Here is a 17,194-nt window from a genome sequence, read left to right as displayed (position 1 = left end):
TCATCCCGGGAGCAGACTAGCCTGAAGCCCCGACCGGTCGCCTCGGCTTGCGCCAGCCTTGGCCGACCAACGAGCGGAATTTCCCGAGGCTCGGCCCTTGGATGCCAGGCTAACCCGATGATCATCCCGGGAGCAGACTAGCCTGAAGCCCCGACCGGTCGCCTCGGCTTGCGCCAGCCTTGGCCGACCAACGAGCGAAATTTCCCGAGGCTCGGCCCTTGGATGCCAGGCTAACCCGATGATCATCCCGGGAGCAGACTAGCCTGAAGCCCCGACCGGTCGCCTCGGCTTGCGCCAGCCTTGGCCGACCAACGAGCGGAATTTCCCGAGGCTCGGCCCTTGGATGCCAGGCTAACCCGATGATCATCCCGGGAGCAGACTAGCCTGAAGCCCCGACCGGTCGCCTTGGCTTGCGCCAGCCTCGGCCGACCAACGAGCGGAATCTCCCGAGGCTCGGCCCTCGGATGCCAGGCTAACCCGATGACCATCCCGGGACCAGACTAGCCTGAAGCCCCGACCGGTCGCCTCGGCTTGCGCCAGCCTTGGCCGACCGACGAGCGGAATTTCCTGAGGCCTAACCCTCGGATGCCTGGCTTAGTGCCGGAGGAATTTCCTGAGGCCTAACCCTCGGATGCCTGGCTTAGTGCCGGAAGAATTTCTTGAGGCCTAACCCTCGGATGCCTGGCTTAGTGCCGGAAGAATTTCCTGAGGCCTAACCCTCGGATGCCTGGCTTAGTGCCGGAAGAATTTCCTGAGGCCTAACCCTCGGATGCCTGGCTTAGTGCCGGAAGAATTTTCTGAGGCCTAACCCTCGGATGCCTGGCTTAGTGCCGGAAGAATTTCCTGAGGCCTAACCCTCGGATGCCTGGCTTAGTGCCGGAAGAATTTCCTGAGGCCTAACCCTCGGATGCCTGGCTTAGCGCCGGAAGAATTTCCTGAGGCCTAACCCTCGGACGCCTGGCTTAGTGCCGGAAGAATTTCCTGAGGCCTAACCCTCGGATGCCTGGCTTAGCGCCGGAAGAATTTTCTGAGGCCTAACCCTCGGACGCCTGGCTTAGTGCCGGAAGAATTTCCTGAGGCCTAACCCTCGGATGCCTGGCTTAGTGCCGGAAGAATTTTCTGAGGCCTAACCCTCGGATGCCTGGCTTAGCGCCGGAAGAATTTCCTGAGGCCTAACCCTCGGACGCCTGGCTTAGTGCCGGAAGAATTTCCTGAGGCCTAACCCTCGGATGCCTGGCTTAGGGCCGGAAGAACTTCGAGAGTCAGGAGTCGACAAGACGCTGCCAAGAGTTAAAAAGAAAAAAAGAGGAGGACGAAAGCGAGATGAAGAAACATTCGACTTGTATTAATTTTCATTGTTTCAGGGCCAAGGCCCATACAATTTGGCAAAACGCCGACATACAAAAAAAAGAGGACAATGAAAGGTACAAGAGGTCAGCTTGGAGGAACCCCCGGGTCGGGAGCGTCGGGCTCGTCCGCAGAGGGTAGGGAGGCGGTAGGAGAATCAGCAGGCGATGGCGCCGGAGAGGAGTCGAGAAGGGAAATCCCACTCAGGTCAACTTCGGGGTACTTAGCCGACACCCTTGCCAGGCCCTCCTCGAAGCCTAAGATGAAGGATTCGGACCCCGCGTCCGACGCGTCACGGACGAACTCGTCAGACTGACGATAGGCCCGTACCGCCTCCGACATATCACGGGTGAACTCGGCGGACTGACGATAAGCCTGTACCGCCTGGCGCCCGATCTCCGCACTCTTCTCGGCCAGCGTCGCCTCTGCTCGCTCCGTAATCTGAGCCTTAGCCTCCAAGACCTTCGCCACAATCCGGTCTTCAGCCTCGGAGGAGACCCTCAGCAGATTAGCCTGAGCCTCCTTATGCTTCGCCTCGGCAGCAGTGCGAGCGGCCTCAGCTTCCTCCAGGCGCGAACGGAGCTCTTGGTCGTTCGCGCGGGACCTCTCCAAGGCTGACTCCAATTCGCCCAGTTTGGCTTCAAGAGACCGGGTTCGGTTGCGGGCGCTGTCGGCAGACCGCTGAGCCTTCTCCCACCTCTCTCGATAGTCCGCGACCTTCCGGGACTGCTTTTCAGCTCGTTCCTCCGCCTTCTTAACCCTGCTTTCGAGGCCCGAGGCGACTTTGAGTTGCTCCCGAGCTTCCAACAGTTGCTTCTCGAGGGCGGCGAAGCCGAGTGCCCGCTCTTCGGCCTCCCGGAGCCTCGCCTCGAGGTCCCCGGTCGTCCTGCCCGCCACAGCCTGGCCTCCCTCTTCCACTGCTTTCAGTCGGTCCTCGGCCTTCGCCAGAAGCCCTGCCTGTTCCTTGTAGCACTCCTCTAGACGGATCATGTACTGGGCGAGCTAAGAGATAGAAAAAGTGAGGGCGTCAGGCGGAGAACAACAGAGTTAATAAATGGTGAAAAGCGGCCAGAAGAACACTCACCGACATGAGACAGACGCAGCTGGCAGCCCCGACGTCAGAGACCCCCAACTCCCGGACCCGCCGACGGTCCTTCTCCAGCAGCACTGTTTCGATGAGGTTTCGGGCGCCATCGGTAGTGAAGGCCGACCCCGATTTTTCCCCGGACCCGGATGGTGGTTCTGCAGCCTTACCCTTATCCATCGCCTGGGGAAGAGTCCTGCTGATTGTGCTCGGGGCGGGGGTCACTCCAGGAATTGATAGGGCCCCGCTCGGCCGGGGCCTCGGCGCGTCCCTCCTCGAATCATCAGGAACCGGCTGAGTCGAAGGCCGGGCCGGGGACCGATCACGTCCGACCCGTCCGTCTCGAGCGGGCTCGGATGATACCTCCGGAATAGAGGCAGTCTCACCACCGGAGGGCTGATACAGCGTCAGCTGCCAGTCTGTGCCCACGGCGTCTCCCTGATCGGTGGGCCCGGACTCGTCGGTCGGCGTCGGAGGCACCTCCTTGCGGGACTTCTTCGCCGGCGGGGCTCCGCTCGGAGGAGCTCGTTTCCTCCTCCAGACCGCTTCCAGTAGGGACGACCTACCAACAGCCGGTCCCTTGTCCGACCGCATGACGTCGTCAATCTCTGCAACAAGAACGAGATGGTCGAGGGCTGAGAAACCGAAGGAAAGAACGAGACGAAAGAGGAGAAAAGAGTCAAAAAAGAAATGGTGGCGGGCTCACGGTCGGTGGGGACCGAGCTCAGACCGACATTCACCAAGGTGTCCTCGGAAATAAGGCGGGCCACCGGGGGGAGCTGGCCCTCGGCAACCAACCCCTTCAAGGCGGCCAAGCCATCGGATTCCTCCCTCGACAGTCTCGATAGGCCGATCGGGGACTTCATCGGCGTCTCCCAGGTCGCCCTGATTTCCCAAGAGGGATCTACATCGATGAAGAAGAAACGCTCCTTCCAGCCGTGAATGGAGGAAGGAGCCTCTTTGACGAGGCCGCACCCTCGCCGCGCCGCAAAGCACCACCACCCTCTGTCCTGGGGGTGGCCACTCAGGCTGTAGAACTCCCAAAAAACATTCAGAGTGGCGGGAATCTCGTGCATGCGGCAGAGAACCTGGAAGACCGTCAGGGCACGCCACGAGTTCGGCACCAGTTGCGTCGGCGCAACTCTTAAACCCCGGAGTACCTGCACGACTAAGTCCGAAGGGGGAAAGCGGAACCCGGCCTGGAGAATGCCCTCATTGATGGCGATCTTCCCTGGAGGAGGATGGGACATCCTCTCCTCAGGCCCCGGGAGCGTAACGTTGCAGGCCTCGGGAAGGTGGTACCGAGCCACGAGTTTGTCTAAATCTTCGGCGACCAGCTCCGACTTAATGTGGTCTGCTCTCACTTCGCCCATTCCTAATGGCCAATAAACCTACGGTCAGGACGGGGACAAGAAGGGGGGAAAGACCGGGACGACTGGGGTACACTAGTACAAAAGGAGAAAGTATGGAGAGCCCTAAGTAGAAGAATGGGGTAACTCACCGGAAGAGAAGGAAGAACGGCTCCGAGAGCGTCAAAGGAGAAGCAAGCGAACAGTCCGACGGCAACAACGGCAGCGCAAAGGGAAAACTCGAAAATGTCTGTAAAGAGGAAGACGGACGGGAGAGGGCCCCCGGTTAAATAGGCGGAAAGGCGGGTGATGCCTCGATGACGCCAGAGGACGCCTGGCCGCCGAAGGGTCGCTCGCGCCCCAAAGGCGAATCGACACCATTAAGGAAGGATGTCCGCCGAAATCCTCAGACTGCCAGGTCAGCAACAACCGCCATACGCCATAAAGAAGGCGGGGAGCTCGAAGCGCGCGCACCTCTCCGAGGGATGGCGGCAATCTCGAAGCATCACTCCCTTCACCCGTTCCCCTTCTGGTTCCAGGCTCGGAAGTGGGGGGCTACTGTTACGGGGGAACTAAGCCGCCATGCTCCACGTGACCGGCACGCGCGCCCATGAAGACTACGGCTGTCCTTTGATCCAGCAATCCGACCCCGAGTCGGACATCTTCGGCTCCACAGCCCGACCTCGAGTCGGCTGCCCTTCGATCCAGCAGTCCGGCCCCGAGTCGGACATCTTCGGCTTCGCAGCCCGACCCCGAGTCGGCTGCCCCTTAATCTAGCAATCCGACCCCAAGTCGGATATCCTCAGCACCGCAGCCCGACCCCGAGTCGGCTGCCCCCTGATCCAGCACTCCGACCCCGAGTCGGAGATCTCTTGATAACGACAGGCTGCTTCCCAGAGGCACGCCGAGGTCTCCTGCTCCACTACTCCCTGCAACGGCTGTATCCGATGCTGTTCCACGATCTCCTGTATCAGCCGTACAAAGCGGAACTCCACTACGCCCTGTCATGGCCGTACCCAGCGCTGCTCCACGATGCCCTGTAACGGCCATGTCAGTGGCCACTCCATCGCGCCCCACGATGACAAACCCCCCTGAGAGACCCCCCAGCCAGGTATATAGGCGGCTGGGGGGAGAAAGGGGGGGGTAAGCAATATCTTCCAGAGCACTCTCTTGCTTGCTATTATCATCTCTCCTCCTCCTCCAATCTCCTCTGACTTGATCGTCGGAGGGCCCCCACTACCCCAGTGGTGGTGCGAGGCTTGCTTGCAGGTTTCCCGGTGGAAGGTGGAGCACAATCAACATCAACCAAGGCAGCTCAGACGGAATCCCGTTCACACCGCTGTGCCAATCGTTCTCGGTTTGGACCACCAGCAACACATAGCTTTTACCTTATTAATGGTAATGTGGAATGCAAAAAGTATTTAAATTTAGTCATTAACATTTATTTCCATATAGATTGCCTTCAATTAGTTAATATATAGTTTTAATTAATATCAATTTAATTAATATATGGTTTTCATCTTATTAATGCTAATATGGAATGCGAGAAAAATTTAAATCTCATCATTAATATTAATATCCATGTAGAAAGCGCCACATGGTAATTAAAAAGCTCTGCCTAGATAGAGCCTCCATTTTAATATAGAGTAGGTTATCAATCTTTTTATTTTTATGGAGAGAGAGAGTATTTGCCGCCAAAATAGAAAGAGAGAAAGTACACACACTCTCTCTCTCCGGCAATAAAGAGAGTACACTCTTTCTATTTTGGCGGCAAATACACACACATACTCTCTCTCTCTCTCCATAAAAATTCTGTTCTTATGGCAGGGGGTGAGACTCATCAGTGAGCCTCTTATATTACAAACTAAGGTATCAAATCATCCGTTGCAATATACCTTTTATTTCTAAAAATGTTTGTTGCTCAATTTTTTTTTTGCTAAGACCTTATAATGCATGTTACACTACGTGTGTCATATGACTACTTCATACTTATGATATGTTTTTTCAATTAGATGTCAACAATTCCATTTATTGACACTAGTGGAGATCGCTCAAAGCGAACATGTCCATGTGGAAGTACTAAGTGTTATCTTTCACAAGAAAGACATGAGGAAAGCACTAGATCTACTTTTAGTGAGCCCTTATATTCATATGATCAATTTGAAATTGAAAACTCTATATATGAAGATGGTGACACTAGTATTTTTCCATATGCCAAACAATCATTCAATAGTGATGATGATGCCTATATGTGGTATTCTAACTTTGCTCGAAAGAATGGTTTTTCAATAAGGCGGAATCATTTTTTAGGAGGTAAAAATCATCCGTTGGGAGTCTATTGGAGGGAATTTGTTTGTCATTGTGGTGGTAAAGCTCAGCCAGACAAAGTGTTTGAAGTTGAATGACAAAGAAATAGAAAATTATCAAGATGTGGCTGTGGGGCAAAAATGATAATATCAAAAGACATTGTTGATGGGGTTTGTCAGTGGAAAGGTACTAAAGTTGATAATGTTCACAATCATAAATTATTGAAAGATAATGAGGTTTGATTTCTTCTGGCATATCGTGACATAGATGTCGTTGATCAACAGCGTATTGAAATATTATCAAAAGCTAGTTGTTCAATAAAAATCACAACGAGGGTTCTTGAATTGGAAAAGGGATTGGAACCAGATAATTTACCATTTACAGATCGGGATGTTAGAAACTTAATTCACTCTCAAAGTTATCAAGGACGAGAAGATGATGCACTAGAACTTATTAAGTTGTGTAAGAGTTTGAAAGACCAAGATGCAGACTTTTGTTATGACTTCATAGTGGATGAAAATCAGAAGCTGCAACACATTATTTGGTCTTTTGGTGACTCAGTTTGAGCATATCAGACTTTTGGTGATGTACTTGTCTTTGATACAACATATCATTTGAATCGTTACGATATGCCGCTTGGAGAATGGGTGGGCTTAGACAACCATGGAAATTCAATTTTTTTTTGTTACGTCTTATTACGGGATGAAAAAGCTCCTTCATTTGCATGAGCCTTGAAGGTATGTACATATATTTACATTTTTTCTAATGATAGATTTGGACTCTATATATTTATCATAAAATTTTATTTAAGTTAATTTTTAATATATGTTTTCTTCAATTTATGAACAAAAAATTCCCACAAACAATTTTAACCGACCAAGATCTTGCACTCACAGAGGCTATATCAATAGAGTTGCCAAGTACAAAGCATGCATTTTGCATTTGGCACATAGTAGCAAAGCTGCCAACTTGGTTCTCTTTTATTTTAGGTGGGCAATATAATGATTTCAAGGCTGAGTTCTATATACTATATCATTTGGTGAGTATTGAGTATTTTGAAAAGCAATGGGATAATATGGTTTGTCAATTTGGACTTGCTTCAGATAGACACGTCGGTTTATTATTTTCTCATCGAGCATGTTGGGCGCTACCATATTTGCGAGATTTCTTTTTTGCCGAAATGACAACAACTAGACGTTCAGAATCTATAAATTCATTCTTGAAAGTATTGTTGATTGCAAGAACAAGTTTAAAGAATTTTGTTGAGCAGGTAAATTAGACTATGCTTTATTTATTTTTTTAGTGAACATATAAATTTAATATTTGAGTTAAAATTCTAATATTTGTCTAATGAGTTCTCATTATAATTTTCTAGATGGGTATTGCTGTGAGTATAAGAAACCAAGCTGGGGAAGAAGCGGCCATGCATCAAACATATCTCAATCCCGGCATTAAAACATCTATGCCAATGGAAAAACATGCCTCTAGTATTTTCACCCCTTATGCTTTTGAATTGCTACAAAACGAGATGGTTTTGTCTAATCAATATGCAGCAATTGAAATGGGAGCTGAAATATACACAGTAAGACATTGTACGAAGAATGATGGGGGGCGTTTCGTGACTTGGGATCAAATGAATGAGAAAATTCATTGTAACTGCAAACAATTTGAGTTCTTAGGTATTTTGTGCAGACATGCTATGAGAGTTCTCTCCATAAAAAACTACTTTCATCTCCCAGAGAAGTATTATCCAATACGATAGAGATGTGAAAGCTCATTAATATTGAAATTCAGTCATATCATAAGAAAGAAAGATGACAACTTGGAGCAAGCATTTCAATCTCATGTTGCAATTCTGCATTTAGAGTCTTCCAAGTCCAAAGGGCGTGCACAATGTACTAATAAAGAGTTGCAAAAACTTATAAGCCTTATTAAAGGCATGCCAATAGGCGATGATTCAACATTAGAATTGAAAAGTTGCGCTGTAGAGTCATTAAATCGTGATGATTGTCAGTTCATTCGAAATCCAAAACTAAGGGACGTCCGAAAGGGAAAAGACTAGTTGGAGGAGTTGAGGTTGCTAAAAAACCAAGGAGATGTCATGTACCGAATTGTGGTGGAACAAACCACGATTCAAGGAATTGCCCAAACAAAAAAAGGTATATTGAAGAATCCATTGTTAATTCTCCCATCAAGTATTTTTAGTCTTTTTTATAAACTTATAATTACTTGATGCATGTCCATATTAAAAGAATTTGTCTTCTTATTTTTGTATGTTAATAATGCTTTTAGGACACAGAAGGGATGGAACGAGGAAATGAACTATTTCAAAAATAATTGTTGTAGCCTTTGTTCAGATATTTGAGAGATTATTTTAATGCAAAGTAGATATATGTGGTTCTTGGAGCAGACGATCTCTAAGCTGGGACAGAACTCGTATTTGCATATTCAAGCATCCATCATGTTTGCATATTCTTTGTGTGGAATCATTCAATTTGATACTTACAGTGTACTCTCTCTTTCTATTTTGGAGGCAAATACACTCTCTTTCTATTTTGGAATCATTCAAGCAGGGACAGAAGCGATATTTACAGTGTACTCTCTCTTTCTATTTTAGAGGCAAATACCACTCTCTCTTTATTGCCGAAGAGAGAGAGAGTGTGTACTCTCTCTCTTTCTATTTTGGCGGCAAATACTCTCTCTCTCCATGACTATATAAATTATGTGAGAGAGAGTATTAATTGCATGTTGGGAGGGTTAGTTAATATGGAATTATGAAAAGACAAAAAATATTCTTGAAAGTTATAGAAAGTAAAGTAAGGGGTTTTTTTGTCCAATAAAAATGGATAGATTGATAACCTATCATAACAGAGAGTAGGTTATCAATCCACTATATATATATATATATAATAATGAGTGAATAATGATATTTTTAATTACTATTTGTTAATAAAATATAATTTTTAGATTATATAATTTTTTTAAAGAAAATCAATCCGGCAATTTAGCTTTTGAAGCAAAATAGACTTACCAAACAGCATCCCCAAAAGTAAACTCACCATTCTAGGGAGAGAGTGTGAGCGCGCCCGTATCTTGGTCATTTTTGACTGACACCATTCTGACACTTTCAGAAGAAAAAGGTCGGATGTCTTTCGGAAGATCGGCAGCGAAAGACGCCACGTGGCAGGACGAGGTTAGCCGCAGCCGTCTTGTTCCCTTGCACGCCTTCAAGTTCGCGCGTATCCTCTCAGTCTGCCCCTTCCGCACAGCCCGTTCTCGGTCGGATGTCTCAGTCCGTCCTTCAAATTTTCAAAGACCAACAGGTGCCACTGAGTAATATAGTAGTGAGAGCCATTCTCTAGGCTATTGAGCTCATCCGAGTCACTACGACGACTTTATCCGAGATGGTTGGGGACATCTGGAACACTCGCTTTACTCGCTTTACTGATATAGTGCCTAAGTTCATCCTTGTCTCTTAGACGCTCCTATTTTCTGCCTATCTCGATGTGAACTTTGATGGTAGTGTTATTAGTGATGGAAGGAGGACTCCTGAGAGTGGAGTGCATCATCCTGGAGGAGGACTCCGCCACGGTAATAAATTGGATGCGAGAGGAGGGGTGGAGAGGGGATGTGAGCCCTCTACTCCACGACATCCGGTAGATGATGGGAGGATGCAGCGCCTTTCAGGTAATGCATATCTGCCTGGAGGCGAATCGAGCCGCAAACTGCATTACTACCTATACGGCTCAGCATTTCGGAGAGGTTCTCTGGACTCATCAGGGGGTCCTTTCTGCACCATTGTACTAGGTTCTTGCTTTTGATTCGGTTGGCTACACCTATACTAGAGTAGGGTGAGTAGTCGATATACCAAAAAAAGAAAAAGAAAATAAAAGATAAAATAGAAATAAAGAAGTCTTCACCACCCTCCCCACTCTCCCCTGGTGAATCTTTTGGAAAGGATGTATTTCTTTGTGTACACCGCTTTTAGAGACCCCTGAACTTACACCCTCTCCCTGCTTCCTGCTTGCTCTTAGGAAGCATGGAGGGTGTGGTTGTCTGCCAATTAATAAAATGGTACTAATTGATCAATTTTACTTCATGCCAACATGTTGATCTAATCCTGAGTTGCTTGAAGGCTTACGTGATGACAAACATTTGAACTTGAATCTTTTTCATCCATGTTGGATCACACCTGCTACATAGGAGCTAGAATCGCCTTCCAAATTAGTTGATTATACCAAAATCTTATGACTCGTGTTAGTTGGAAAACCTGAACTTTGTCTATCCAATTGCTGCTCAAGCTTGTAGTCTATTTAATTATTTTAGTAAAACCTAATTTACTAATATACTATTATATATTTGTTATTTTTTGCATTTTAGTTCTTCTTGACTTGTTAATGCACTTAAGCATGGAAATATGATAATTTTTTGTGCACAACAAATCACAACATTAATCTTCAAAGAATCATGTATTATTAGAACAAGTGAAAAGGGAAATGCAAAATTAGAGCAGAAAAATATAATGCAAACACTAATTGATTTAAATTTTCTATACATTATGCTTATTTTCCTTCTCCTCTCATGGTCTACTTGTTTCCATAAGTCTGTTAATAACTTTGATCTCTTCTTCATTCGCATCTTTCTTTATTTTTTGATCTCAAAGACCCTTCCAATTAATTCTAAGGTCCTACAAAATTTCAAGTCTCCTTTGTAAGCTGCATTAACCATTAAAGAGGTATGATACCAATATGCCATTAATAAACTATCAAACAAGAGATATAATGCAGCATATCTAGTATTTTTGAGAGAGGTTAGATTGGTGATTGCTCTGGGCTTTCTTACCGACGAGTGTAGTGAGAAGCCGGTTCACCAAAACAAAAACAAGAGAGAGAGAGAGAGAGAGAGAGAGAGAGAGAGAGAGAGTGGTTAGATTTGTAACTAGCATAGCTTAATCGAACCTAGGTCTAATCATGGTTAGTAAGTGAAACTAATTTTTGAAGCCCTTAAAAAGTATCAACTCAAGCTTGATCGAGCTTGAAATTTTCATGATGTGATGAGTCCATGAATGGTTATTCTATTTAACAAACTATAGTTTGAATAAGAAATTTAAAGTATGCAAGGACAAAAAGGGAAAGTTAGGTTGGAGGTTATTCTCCTAGTTTTGTTTTAAACATGAAATCTAATTAATGACAATCGCATTTGTGCTTTAATGAAGTGATAATCAATCAATGATGATAAGTCCATCGCGACCAAATAATAATGACTTTTTGGCTACATAGCTAACCGCATTCGAGCAATACCAATAAATGGTCTTCTATATTCACATAGAAGCAACTGAAGCTATCAACATAATCACAACTATTCAAATATGGTCAAGTCCATTTACTTATTATACTTTGTTCCTCTTAGTTTCACATATTTTTCAGGAGATGGGTCTTTTGTATGAGTAATTGAGTACTATTGCATCCCTCCTATCCATCTTGAACTTTTAGCAGTTACCCTAGTGAGGAATTTTAGAAAGAGAGTTAATTACTATTCAAATTTATACATAATCATGTTCTCGTCATCAAAGACCATTAATGTAATGCCATGCTATAGAACCTTTGTACACTAAAATCATAAAAGATCATGTTATATAATTGATAGTTAAACTCAATCTTCACATGTAATGTTATGCATCTTATTATTATTATTTGAACTTGATAAATTTGAATAAATAATCATTTCCTTCAAAGTTTTTAAAGTCTCATTAAATGTATTTGAATAAAAGGTTGAACTATCTATTTTATATTTATAACCAACAACAAGACAGCAACAAACAATACAACTATATCAATCATGATTGATAGCATTTTGGAAATAGAAAGCAACTAGTGTTCTACATTTTCACCTTATATAAAAAATTTAATATAATTCAGATGCGATGATTTCTATAAGAAATAAATCCAGAGCTATCCAATTAGAAAAAAAAAAACATTGATTACATGTTTCCTTTCTCCTTTGATCATAAAATCTAGTGTTTTTTTAATTGCTTGCCATTTTGTAATCATCCATTATAATATAATAAAGGGTTTTTTTTAATTATTTTGCACTCTATTTTTCCTATTTCTAAACATAAAAAGTCCATCAATGTTGTAAAATAAAAGGTAAAGAAATTGGAGACAAGAAAATAAATAAGACACAGAAATTGTAGAAAATTAGCTCTTCAAGAATTAATAGTATTTCTCATTTCTTTTTATGTTTTTCTTTCTCTTTTCACTTCTGTACATTTCATCCTCCTCAAGGTACGCTTTTATAGGCCTAGGGTTATAATGAGGAGATATAATAGTCATAATCACAAGACAATTAAAGGACAAGAGAAGGTGAAAAGGTGGATGAATGTAGACATCCCCAAGGGATAAGGGGCACATCTAGGAGTTACAAAAGATGGAAAACCCAAGAGGTAGGGAGAAACTCAAGAGGTGAAGGTTAAGTGGTCATCCACCCAAATACGGTGGATTTATAACACTCCCCCTTGGATGACCACACATAAAGAACATGCCTCGTTAAAACCTTGCCAAAGAAAAATCCAGTGGGAAAAAACCAATGGCGAAGAAAAAAGAGTACAGTATTCTTGTGTACCATCAAGTGCTTTAGGATTGCCTCATTAAAACCTTGCAAAAGTAGACCCAGTGGGACAAAACCTTAGCGAATAAAAAAGAGTGCAATCAGCAGAGAACTTCAAGTCCTTGGCTCCCCCTGAAAAGTGCATGATCAAAGGTCTTTAAGTTGTCGCATTCCAATGTTATGCACAATCTTCTTAAATGTTGCAGTTGGCAATACCTTGGTGAATAAATCTGCCAGATTTTCACTTGACCGTATCTGTTTGACGTCAATATCACTTTTCTCCTAGAGTTTATGAGTATAAAAGAACTTAGGTAAAATATGCTTCGTTCTGTCACCTTATAGCCTCCTCTAATCTGGATGATGCAAGCAGCATTATCTTCATATAAAATTGTTGGGCTATCATTGATTGTGGATAGACCACACTTTTTTCGAATATGGTGAATTATTGATCTCAGCCAAACACATTCTCAACTTGCTTCATGGATAGCAATAATCTCCGAGTGATTCGAAGAAGTAGCAGATAATGTTTGCTTCACAGATTTCCATGATATAGCAGTACCTCCATAAGTAAACAAATATCTTGTTTGAGATCGACCCCTGTGTGGATCAGATAGATAGCCAGTATCTGCATATCCAATCAACTGTGAGTTTGATCTATTAGGATAAAACAATCCCATATCAGTTGTTCTACGGAGGTAACGAAGTATATGCTTGACCCCATTCCAATGTCTTCGAGTTGGAGTAGAACTAAATCTTACCAATAAGTTAACTGCAAAGGTTATATCAGGTCGAGTGCAATTTGCAAGATACATTAGTGCACTAATAGCACTCAAATATGGTACTTCGGAATCAAAAATTTCTTCATCCTCCTCAGGAGGACGAAATGGATCTTTCTTCACAACAAGTGATCGAACAACCATTGGGATACTCAAAGGAAGAGCTTTATCCATATAAAAGTGCTTCAGGACTTTTTCTGTATATGTTGACTGATGAACAAAAATTCCAATTGGAAAATGCTCGAGCTGCAGACCGAGACAAAATTTTGTTTTTCCAAGATCTTTCATTTCAAACTCATTTTTCAAATAAGTAGCGGTTCTTGTGAGCTCTTCAAGAGTTCCAACATGATTAAGATCATCAACATAAACCGTAACAATAGCAAATCCAGATTCTGACTTCTTAATGAAAACACATGGGCATATAGGATTATTCTCAAATCCCTCCTTCAATAAATATTCATTGAGGCGATTATATCACATGCGCCCGGATTGCTTCAACCCATATAAAGATCTTTGAAGCTTGATAGAATGCATGCTTCGGGATGTACTTGAATTACATGCTTCAGGCATTTTATATCCTTCAGGAATTTTCATATATATATATATATATCATGATCCAATGATCCATATAAATATGCAGTGACCACATCCATCAGTCGCATATCTAATTTTTCTGTAACTACCAAGCTAATCAAAAATTTGAATGTAATTGCATCCATAACGGGGGAATAAGTTTCTTCATAATCAACCCTAGGTTTCTGCAGAAAATCTTGTGCAACAAGTCGTGCTTTATATCGCACAATTTCATTATTTTCATTACGCTTCTGTACAAATACCCACTTATATCCAATGGGCATTACACCTTCAGGTGTTTGGACTACAGGTCCAAAAACTTTCCGTTTTGCTAATCAGTTTAATTCAGCCTCAATTGCTTCTTTCCATTTTGGCCAATCATTTCTACGTCAGCATTCTTCGATGGTCTTTGGCTCACTTTCCTCATTACCTTTGGTACTACAAACATTACTTCGGGTAATGTCAAGAGCCACTTTAAATGAAAATATGTTGTCGATCACGATTTTATTTCTATCCCATATTTCTCCTATACTTATATAATGTATTGAGATCTCATTATTTTCGAGTATATGTTCCTCTTCAGGGGATAACTCTTCAGGAGGTTCCTTTTCAGGAAGTTGTGTTTCTGGAGATTGTAGAATGGGAGTTATGGTCTCTTCAGAAACACCAAATTTTATGGTCTGTTTTATGGGTATGGCCTCTTCAGGAGCTCCAGTTTCTTTTCTTTGTACTTTTCTCTTCTGAGGATTCTTATCTTTCGATCCAATAGGTCTTCCATGCTTCAGGCGTGCGTCAGACTCATTCGCTGCTTTATTAGCAAGTTGTCCTTCAGGGACCTCAATCCTTGCTGGAGCATTAACAGCAGGAATATGAGATTTTACTACACTTCTGGTGTCAGTAAATACATCCGGTAATTGATTTGCAACACTTTGTAAGTGTATAATCCTCTGAACTTCCAGTTTACATTGATTTGTACGAGGATCAAATTGAGATAAGAGCAAATTATTCCAAGTGATTTCACGTCGTGCTTCAGGCATCAACTTTTCTTCTCCTAATAATGGGAAGAATGTTTCATCAAAATGACAATCCTCAAAACGTGCCTTGAACAAATCCCCTGTAAGGGGCTCAAGGTATCTAATAATAGATGGAGAATCAAAACCAACATATATACCAAGTCTACGTTGAGGACCCATCTTAGTGCATTGTGGGGGTGCAATTGGAACATATACAGCATAACCAAAAGTGCGAAGATGAGCAATATTTGGTGGTTGACCAAATGCAAGTTGCGAGGGAGAATATTTATGATAAGCAGATGGTCTAACTCGAACTAATGATGCTGCATGCAATATAGCATGTCCCCAAACAGAAATAGGTAATTTTGATTTTATAAGCAAATGTCTAACAATCAACTGAAGTCTTTTGATAAATGATTTAGCTAAACCATTTTGATTATGTGTATGAGCAACAGGATGTTCAATATCAATTCCAATTGACATGCAATAGCTATTGAAAGCTTGAGATGTAAATTCACCTGCATTTTCCAATCGGAATGTCTTAATTGGATAATCAGGGAATTATGCTCTCAATCTGATTATTTGAGCAAGAAGTCTAGCAAATGCAACATTTCTAGTAGAAAGAAGACAAACATGTGACCATCTAGTTGATGCATCAATCAAAACCATGAAATATCTAAATGGTCCATATGATGGATGTATAGGCCCACAAATATCTCCATGAATTCTTTGTAAAAATGAAGGAGATTCAACAACAAGTTTTGAGGGGGATGGCCTAACAATCAATTTACTTTGAGAGCAAGCAGAGCATGGATAATCACTTGGTAAAAGAATCTTCTGGTTCTTTAATGGATGCCCAAATGAATTCTTAATAATCCTCCTCATTGTTATAGAACCTGGATGTCCAAGACGATCATGCCAAATCATAAAGATCTTTGGATCAAATGCTTCAGACGCTTATGTTAGCATCGGCAAATGAGGATATGCTGACGCTTTAAAGCGTCGGCAATTTGCGACGCTCTAAAGCGTCCGAAAAAACCGGGAGGAAAACCATGACGAAATTGTCCGTCGGGTTATCGCCGACGCTACATAAGCATCGGTAAATCCCGATTTTTGCCAACGCTTTCCTCCTGCATCGGCAAAAACTTTTGCCACTCTGGTATCTCCGACGCTTGGCGTTGCATCGGTGGTACTTTAGCCGACGATAAAAAGCGTCGCTAAAGGTCCAAAAAAGCGCCGAGATAGGTCCTTTTTTCTATAGGGATCAGTGCATTTTTGGTGCATTACAACATTTGATTCAATCATTTTGATCGGTGTATAATACAACCCAGATGAGAAAGGAAGCAACTTTTCCAAAACGAGCTTCCGGCCCGAATTCATTTGAGTAATAAGAAGAAATTTTTTTGTTGCTTTCGTCGGTGGTTTCAATATGATAACCATTACGACGTATATCTTTAAAACTCAATAAATTTCTTCTAGACTTTGAAGAAAATAGAGCATCGTTAATACAAAATATTGTGCCTTTTGGCAACATAATATATGCTCTTTCAGAACCTTCAATTAAATTGGATGAACCCGATTTGGTATTGACATTGGCATTGGCATTGTAGCACTGTCTACCAGACAAACATCATCACCATTCAATTCATCAGAAAGATTCATGTCTCTACAAATATGCAAAACATATATAAATTTTAATTACTTAAAACATAACATAAAGTCTTACACCATGATAAAGAAAAATGCACTAATTAAAGGAAACACTTCCATCACCAATCAAATGATCAATTCTACCACTAGGATCTTCAAAGAAATCAGAAACATCAAGATGAGTAATATCAACCCCATCAGAGGTTTTGAAATGTGTTGATGGTTCAGCAAAATTTGTTTCAATTCTCTTTTCTTTTTCTTTCAAAGAGGCTTGGTAGAGGTCTGCCAAATGCTTAGGCATACGACAGGTACGTGACCAATGTCCATTTATACTACATCTATAACACACATCTTTAGATTTTTTTTTACTCTGAAAGCCTTCTTTTTTATCTGAGTTATTCCACTTTTGGTGGTACGGTGCATCCCGCTTGTTATTTTCTCTTTTGTTGGTTTCACTTCTGGTGCCACCATGATAATTTTTTTTACCAC

This window comes from Phoenix dactylifera, unplaced genomic scaffold (assembly GCF_009389715.1).
Source record: "Phoenix dactylifera cultivar Barhee BC4 unplaced genomic scaffold, palm_55x_up_171113_PBpolish2nd_filt_p 000144F, whole genome shotgun sequence".
In the NCBI taxonomy this organism is placed as follows: Eukaryota; Viridiplantae; Streptophyta; class Magnoliopsida; order Arecales; family Arecaceae; genus Phoenix; species Phoenix dactylifera.
Note: the sequence above shows the minus strand (reverse complement) of the source record.